This window comes from Arachis hypogaea, chromosome 14, assembly GCF_003086295.3.
Source record: "Arachis hypogaea cultivar Tifrunner chromosome 14, arahy.Tifrunner.gnm2.J5K5, whole genome shotgun sequence".
In the NCBI taxonomy this organism is placed as follows: Eukaryota; Viridiplantae; Streptophyta; class Magnoliopsida; order Fabales; family Fabaceae; genus Arachis; species Arachis hypogaea.
Genome location: NC_092049.1, coordinates 7,366,874 through 7,376,767, shown reverse-complemented (window position 1 = coordinate 7,376,767; position 9,894 = coordinate 7,366,874).

The following is a 9,894-nucleotide window of genomic DNA, read 5'->3' as shown; positions in this document are numbered from 1 at the left end:
TATATGATCTGGTTTAAATGATTGAGATTTTGGAATTTAATACTTTAATTTTTATAAACAAAGAAAATTAATTATATTATCTCTAATTTTAAATTAAAATACTTGATTGGAAGCTAATTAGCAAATTAATAATTAAATAATATTTTTAATATAATTTTAAAGGATTAAATTAAATTTTTAATTAATACTCTATACTCCTAATTTTATTAAAATTACTTAAACTAGCCTAATCTTAACCCTCTACCCCACTACCATCCCCTTCCCCAAACTTAACCCAATTGCTTCAGAAAACAAAAGCAGAAGAAAAAAAAAAGAAAACATGAAGGGAAAAAGAGAAAGAGAGAAACGGGATGAGAAGGGGAAAATAGAGGAAAGGAGTTGCGCCGTCAATGCACCTCGTCTTCGCCGCCGAAGCTCTGCCACGGCCAACTTTCCGTCAACGACAACCCGAGAGAGAGGGAGTCCACGCGTTGAAGGAAGCTGGAGGAGTGCCATTGCCGTTAGCACTTTGCCATGCCACCGTCGTTGTCGCCAAGAGGAAGAAGACGTGTCGTTCTGCCAGAGCTACCGTGGGCAGGATCGTCGTCGCTGCAGGATCTATCCTGTCACCATGCACACCGCCATTGGGAGAGGACCAGAACGCAATGGAGTAGGAGAAAGTCATGTGCCGTCGCTGATGTTGGTTGGAGTCGCCATCGAATCGCCGCTGGAGGCTGTGCCATTGTGTCTCTGGCCACGGTGATTGTCGGGAGTTGTCACCAAAGCCGTTGCCGTTTTATCTCTCTGTTATTTTCTAATTTCAGTAGGTAATTTCTTTTCGGAACTCTTGAGATTTCAATTTCTTTTATACGTGGCTGAGGTTTTTGTGGCATTTTTGCGATAGGGTTGAGTTTTCGAGGTTGTACGTAGCGATTAGAGTTGTTACGGTAGTTGCGGAAGTAGAATTGAGCCATGGTTGTGCCTGCTGCTGTTGCAAGCCGAGAAAAAAAAGATTTTTGACGAACTCTATAGCTCTCGAGTTTCGATTATTCGAGGTAGGGGCGCTTTTCTTAAACTCATTTTATTTTTGAGAATTGTTATAAATCGATATTAATGCGAAATGGTTTGATATATTAAAAATGAAAATGATATGAATTTTTGGAATCAGCTTGATTTTTAACTGATTTAGTTTTGAACCCATTGGAAAGGGTTGCGAAATGGTTTGGTTAGGACTTGAAAAGGTGGTAAAGTTCAAGTTTTAGGAAAGATGCTGCCGAAATTTTATTATGAGATTTAGGACTCTGTTTAAAATGTTATTTAGAAAAAGATTGGATTCGAGAGATTCTATTATTTGATTCTTGATTTATTAAGAAATAAGTATGTTTCGAGTTTAATCTATTTAACAAAAGTATATATTTTAAGAGTCGTCGTAATACCCGAACTATCAGAATAGCGCAATTGGAAGCGTGATATTCTGATAGCTAAAGTGTTACAAAAGAAATAAGTTTAACCGAAAAAATAAATTAAATTTTGAAATAATCTAAATTAATATTTTTTATAAAAAATGACTATAATATCTCTATTATAAATAACTAAAATATTTCTATTATATATATATATATATATATATATATATATATATATATATTAAAAATTTTTAATCCTAACCCTATAATGGTAGAGATAAAAAAGGATAAAATTTAGAATTATCAAAAGAGAAATGATAGGGGCAGCAATTTTTGGTGTTTTGTAACTATCAATTGGCCATTAATAGTGTTTTTAATGGTGTGAGATTACATCTAATGGTGGGAAATCATTCACTTTTGTTTTGATGGTTAAGTGCTGGCCAGAAAATACAAAAGTTGCTGCCCCCTAGACTTTTTCTTCTCAAAATTAATATATATAATAGAAATATTTTATTCATTTTTTTTATAATAGAGGTATTGTAGTCATTTTCTATAAAAAGTAATATTAATTTAGATCAGTTTAAGATTTGATTGATCATTTTTTGGTCAAATTAATTTGTCTGGTCTAATTTTGACAAAAATAACACGATTTAATCGATTATATGTATTAAATTTTAATTATTAAAAAATATCTTAAAAAATATTTTAGATGTCTTTATTTAAGTGACTCTTTTAACGAAATCAACCTAGTTAACGTGATTAAATGGGTGCGTCCATTTAGACCGTTTAATTTTTATCCTATTTTAAAGATACTGTTAAATTTTTTTTAATAATTAAATTCAAATATCTCAATTTTTAGTAAAAATATCTCAAATTTATTCCAGCCCAATAACTTATTAAAAGACATTACTAAAAAAAATTATTTTTAATGACTATTTATTTTACTTTTAACAATAATAAATATAATTACTCATATATTTATTGATAATTAGACATTATATAATAATAATAATAATAATACAATTATCAATAAACAAATTTTTAATAACAAAAAAATATATAATTGTTATATAATATATAATAATATCAGCAACTATATAGTTATTATAAAAACAGGTGTTAAATACGATATATAATAATCATTATATTATTATCACTAAACATTTAGTAATAAAAATGATTTTGGTTCTAGAGAGAATAAAATAAAATTCAAAACCCTACATAGATGGCTTGGCCGCCAATAAACTATTTCTTTTTTTAAAAAAATCTTTTATAACAAACATTAAAGATGGCTGAATTATTGGTAAGTAAAAAATTTAAATTCCCACGTTTAGGTTTTAAGGACAGATGAGCAGTGGATAATCCACGTTTAGTAAAAAAGGGAAATTCTAATATGCTTTTATTTATTACGATAATTATGGTCATTATATAAATATTATTAAAAATATATTTTTTATATTTTAATTTTTTAAGTAATATTTTAATAATAATAAAATATTATTTTAATTTTAATAATATTTTTTAAAATTAGCATGCAGCTGGTTTTGGATATATTGTTAGAAATTATTTGGGTAATTGGATTAATTGCATTGATGCATATCATGTTATTGTTTAGAGTTCTTCGAGTAGTATTTATCTTGTTCTCATCGTCAAAATCTAAAATTTATGTAATTAACAAGTCCTAGACTGTGGATTTAGTTCTAATCCAATGGACTACGAATGTGACAACAGATTACATGAAAAAAACTGTCGTTACAATATTTTTTATACAGAATAGTTATTGTTCCAACAGGATTTAGTTGAATTTTTAATAAAAAATATATGTCAATTTTTCTCTCTCTTTTTTTGTTTGTATGTTTCTTTTGTCTTTAGTCACTAAAAAAATTCTCTTATTGGAGCTCCCTTCAAGATTTTAAAATGGCATTGTATTTGTGTGGTGAGTTGTTTTTCAATTTCATCGATTTAATTTTTAATTGTTTAAATTCTTTTTATTGTTTTAACTAATCTAATGATGGCTCGTAAGGAAGTGTTAGGAGAAATATACATTAGGTAAATTCAAGAGCCAACCCTCGATCGCTTACTATAAATTGCAACAAATAAACTAAGGGTAAGATCACACCACCCCGACCACGACAAAGATAAAGCTACGATGATGATGAGAACTAATTGTGTTATTATTGTGCTCTTTCTCTTCTTTGCTCATCTTTACTCTTCCTTCAGTTTGCGAGAGTCAGCACCATCACTTCGTTTATTAGCGGAAATATACAATTACAGTAGTAAGACAGAAAACTTAGCAAAATTTGCTATTGCTGAGCATAACAAAAGATCTAAACACAACCTGCTGAGACTTATACAAATCCTTAGTGTCGCAAAAGTATTTCACACAAAGAATTCAGTCACCTACAGTCTCGAATTTCTGGCAAAAGATAGAGATGGTAAAACTAACAAGTACTTTGCTCGGGTGTATCAGCCCACTTATATCCCTAGTAATTCTTTATATGAACTACAAAAATTTGAAGTTGTACACCACCGATAACAGGATGTTTTTATTTCTGCGTGGTTGATCACTTTTGCAATTAAAAAATAAATTAATTAGTTGGGATGACAACGGATACCCCTCTCTCATTTTATTTCAGTTGAAAAAAAAGATAAATATCTTTTTTGGTTTTTGATCCTTTTCGTGTAAGATATATTGCATCCTAATCATCTTTAAATTTTAACTAGGCTCTCATTTATCAATAAAATTGGACAAATTGACTTCTGCAACCAGTTGACAACGGATTTCCTGTCTAACGTATCAGGTAAAGTCTGAGGTGTCAATGTCAAGTGTCACGTGTCAATACAAATAGTTGTAGTGATTAAAATCCCTTCCCTGCAACTCAAACATTGTCGCTTCATTGAAGTATGCCACGATTCGCTACATAGTGTCACCATCAGGGGAAGCAAATTAGGAAATTCGATCATATCAAGCATTACATTTGTATTCTCAAGACTACCAACAGTTTGCACAAGTGAGCAACAAATGGATCAAGGCCAAGCCCTTTTTCTCTGATTTCAGCTCTCTGATAAAAACAAAAGAAAATGAAAGATTATAACTAGAAAAGGTGGATCAGATTGGAAAGCTCAAGCTTCATCCGAGAAACTGAAGGAAAGAAAACCCTACCAAAAAAACACATTAACAGAGTTACGAGAAGGAGAGAAGGAAAATCTAATCGCTTGGTGGGTTTTGTAATTGAAGAATGGAGACAAAGTCCCACGAAAATTCCAAAGCTTGTCCATTGGAAATGTGTAAATATAAGTGCTAAGCCACGATGTTTGAGTTGCACAAAGGGGTTTTTTTAGTCCCTACAACTATTTTTATTGACGCGTGGACACTTGGCATTGACACCTCATCAAACTCTACCAGACATATCAGACAAGTAATCCGTTGCCAATCAGTTGCATTGTAGGGGTCGATTTGTTCAATTTTATTGATGGCTAGGGTTAGGGGGTTCATTGATCGGATAATATCTGCAGATTCGCATTATTTATCCGTATCCAATCAGCAATTTATGGATATTATCCGATCCGCAAGATGATCGGATCACATCCAATCTGATCTGTACTCTAATAAGATCGGATCGCAGAATCCACACCTAATAAATAAAAAACAAAGAATAAAAAATATATATGTTATTTTAACCTCACAAACCCCAGTTTTTCTACTTCCTCTCATAAAAAGTAAAACAATGGCACCTCTCACTAACTCAATCTCACCCTGAGACCCAGTCACCCCATCCTACCCTCTTCTCAGATCTGACCTTAGCCACACCGAAGATTACTCACCGTTGCCGCCTTCAACTCACTGTGGTTCTTCTTTGTCGATATCCTTACAGTCTTTGACGACACTTCTTCTTCATTCTTCCTCGCGCTCTTCACTGCTTCATCCATCTTTGTGGTTTGTCGTTCACCGTGGTTCCTCTCTCGTACATAGCAATGCTTTCCCTTGCCGAGTCGCGCCCGTGATCTTGCCACATTGCGCATTTGGAATTGCCGCATTGCTATTGCTGCTACTATTAGATCTCCAAAGCTGCTTGGTGTCTTTCGTTCTCCTCCTTTGACTCTGCGTGGTGGCTTTATTCTAGTCCTTTATTCATGCTTTCAGTACTTCATGTATCTGTTTTTTGTTTCTTTAAATTTAGATATGAAAATTGTTATACTGGAAAAATTAATTATTGGTTCAAGCTGTTTAGATATATATACAAAATGTTAGTTTTAAATGTTCTGTTCTTTAATTCTTGCCTGCAGGGGTTTAATTTTACATGTTTAGTTTCTGAGGTGATGTTGTCTGAAGAATGAATAGCTGTTAAACAGTTTAAAAAAAGGTGAAATATATTTTATTGATTTTTTTATAGAAATAATAATTTTGATATCTTTTTTATTTTTGCAGATATATCCGATATCCTATCCTATCTGCAAATGTGTGGATAGGATCGGATCCAAGTATTAAAAATGCAAATATCGTATCCGATGAGTTTTGTTCGGATGGGATCGAGATTTCGACCATATCCAATCCATGTACACTCCTAATTAGAGTGTGATATGTCTTACGAAAAAATGATTAAGGGCCAAAAATAATATATATTTACTCGAAAAAAAAGGCTTTTTGTTTTCTTCATTCTCATCAGAAGTTTTCATTTATCCATCTTTGTAGGAAAGATGAATTCGGGTAGAAATTCATGAATATTAAACAACAAATTTTAGAAATTTTAGAAAAAATAATATAAAATAATAAATATAACACAATATAATTCTATATATAATCTAACTTATAAAAATAAAAATTCATAAACTACAAGAAAAACGTTGAGTACTGTCAGATTAATCAAATAATTCCCCTGATAATAAAGTTACCGTCAAATTTACTGTCATCCTGGAGTTGACGGTATAAATGTCGTCGAAAACTATTTACCGGCAGAATATTTTGTCTGACACTAATTACCGGCGAATTTTCTGTCGAGATTTTCTGTAAACTCCGTGGAATTAATAAATAATTAACCAATAAATTAATTATTATTTAAAAAAATTAAAAAATTAAATTTTATAATTTATAATGGAAGAAATAATTAAAATATGAATTTCAACATTAATTTTAAAGATTTTAGCGCAAAATTAGGCCGAACAAGTCAAACCGATTAAATCAGACACAAAGGGCCAATATATATATATATATATATATATACACACACACACCAAGAATCAGCCTTCTTCTCCAATTTAAGACCATTCACGCTGCTGGAAGAGGGGTTTACGTTAAATACCCTAACCTTCACCTCCAAAACTTCAATCGTCCATAAATTTCAATCTAGAGCTCTGATTGACAAGCTGTCAGTGACCACGCGTTTGTCTCAAAATTCTCTATAAAACTCAGAGATCAATCTGGTAAGATTCTAACAATTTCTTACTCAACCACTCTTTCCTAATTTCAAAATTTAAGGTTTTGAGTTTGATAGATCATGTGATTTTGATGTTCTAGGCTTGAGTTAGCTTGAGAAAACTATTGGATTTTATTCATTTGATGAGTGGGTAAGGTAAAGAACTGTTGAACCCTTGTGAATTATTGAATTAGTGAACCCTATGATGATTATAGTGATATTGTATGAAAATTAGATTGTGTTCTTATTGATTTGGAGTTCAATTGGGCAGTTTAGAACAAAATTCGGGTGATTAAGTTTGAGAAATCAACGTTTGGAAGCTTGGAGCTTGTGAAATGAGAGGTTTTTTATGTGTTTCGAGTTTAGGAGGGAATCGGCCAAGGTATAATTTTGGTTTCTCGTAGATAATATATAATAATGTTTTGTGAAAATATAGGCTAGATGACCATAGGATAGGTTGAAAATGTGGAAATATGCTAATGCTAGTAACCTTGATGGAAATGTAGAATTATATTGTGAATGAGTTGATAAATGATGATTTTGTTGAGTTGGTTGTAGGAATTGTGTTAATTAATGTTATTGATGGGAGTTGATGAATGATTATTGATGAATGTGAGTATTGATGATGAAAGATTGAGGATTGGTTGAATTTTGTGTGTGTATTGAATAATGAATGAATCGAGAGTTGGAAATGATTTGAAAAGGGTTTCAAAGGTGGTTTGGTTAAAGGAGATGTTGCCAAAATTTTTATAAAAATTAGAGATTTGGTTTGAAGTATTATTTAGACAAGTACGGATAAAAGAATTATATTATTCGACTTCGATTTATAAAGAAAAGAAATGCATTATGTTTTGGAACTTGATTTATTAAGAAAAGTATTATATTGGAGTTTCAATTTATTAAGAAAAGTATTATGTTTTGAGTTTTATTTAGTTAAGAAAAGAATTATACTATTTTGAATTAAATTTAGCAAGGAAAGGTTTATGTTTGGAGTTTGATTTCTTTGAGAAGAGAATTATGTTTTGAATGTGAATTATTGATGAACAGAATGGGAGGTGTGATGATGATAATTTTTGAATGAACTGAATGATGATGAGGATGAAATTGATATGAAAATGTGTTGTGGGGATAATGGTTATTTACCGCCCACTAGTTTTCAAATGAATAAATTTTGTGGAGATCATGGTGATTTACCTCCCACGGGTTATGAAATTATGATTCATGCACCTGACAAGGACCGTGGTGGTGTACCGCTTGTCAAGGATTGCACTTGAGGTGGGGATCGTTGTTATTTACCTCCCACGTATGTGCTGTTTTTCAATTAAAAATGTCTGTGGGGATCGAGGTGGTTTACTGCCCGCAGATGGTGGGAATCGAGGTGGTTTACCGCTCACTAGGTGAGGATCGTGGTACTGTACCACTTACCAGTTTTCAAGAGGACGATGCCCGGGTTAACTATCGGACATGTTGGGTTGGCTATATAACCGACAGATGAGACTCATCAGCCATAGGGCAGACGTACATCATATACATATGTGTGTTTTGTTTGATTGTGCATTAATTGGGCTTGCCTATGTAATTATTATGCTTACCTGCTATATTTGCTATCTGCGGTATCTGTATCCTACTTGTGTTTACTTTGTCTGTATTACTTGTCTGTGCACTAGTGTTTCAGAGGGCTGGAGGAAGCAGAAAGTGAAGGGATAAGTTAGAAATTGATTCAGGACTTGAGAACCTTAGACAGTTACCTATTTTCTGGTTTAGTTTATTTTCTTTAAAATTTAAATCTGAGTGTCGAAGTTCTAGGAATACCTCTGGATTTTTCGAAACCTTATATATTATTTATGTGGGCACCTGTACCATACTGAGAACTCTCGGTTCTCATTCTATACATATATTATTATTTTCAGATGCAGGTCAGAAGGTACCTCACTGGGCATTCTAGAGACTCCATGGAAACGAAAAACTCTTGGGACTTAGGGTTGTATTTTATTTATGTTTATATATGTATATAGATTCTCCATCTTGTATTTTATACTTGTCCCTCTTATAAGTTTACTTGGGGAAACATGATTTATATTTATCTGTTGGTTTATTTTTGGGTTTAGAGTTTATAGCCGACCTTTGCTTCGCAGGTCGAGTTTAGAGTTTGCTTATGTATCTATCTTTTGAAACTCTGTTTGTATACTTGTCTCTTTGGTTTTCTGTATAAGCCTTCTATCCAATCGCTTTTCGAGTGTGACGAGCTTTCGGTCTTGTTTTCTTCAACCTTTCTCCCAAGGCTCTAGTTAAACTATTCTTTATGTATATTTATTTACGTCTTTTTTCTAGAGGTCGTAATACCTCGCCACCTCTGCTTTACGACTTAAGCATAAGGCTCTGCGTGGTAGGGTGTTACATTTTCCATGGATTTGTCAAGACTAGTTGCTGATTATCGTCAGATTAATCGATAACTTTTGGCGCCTTTTGTCGTGAAATGATGCCAAAAGTTAACGTCGGATTAATCTGACGGTAGTTGTTTTTTTTTTGGCACAACCTAGTCACAATTATCAGAAATTTAAAATTAAAACTATTATTAATAACAAAATTATTAACAAAAATCTAAAATTAGCAGAAATTGACAAATTATTTTATTAAAAATAAACGGTCAGAATTCAAATGAATGTCACAGTAGTATAGTATAATGAAGTAGACAAAAAAAAAACTAAAAGAAAGACCCCCTACAGATCCCGATAGTCATCGTCGTCGTCATGATCCCCCTGCTCAGGCGACCGTGAAGGTGTTGACGTGGTGCCCCACCAACAGCGGCGTCGCTGGAACCAGCAGCGCTGCTGCCTCTAGCGCGCATCTGCTGACTGTACTCCATCATCTGCTGTCGCAACCGCTCGAGCTGCTCCAGTTTCTCCATCAGGTCCGAATTGACAGCAACGTGTGCAAGAATCTCTCAATATCTCTGCTTAGACTGCTACTATTGTTGGTGAAGCACCTGTGTCAGCTTCTACACCTTCTCCCTCAGGTCGACAACTTCCTGGGATCAAAAGGGCTGGTGGCAGAGGCAGAGGAATCGCCATCCGGGATGAGCGGAGGTCGCTGGT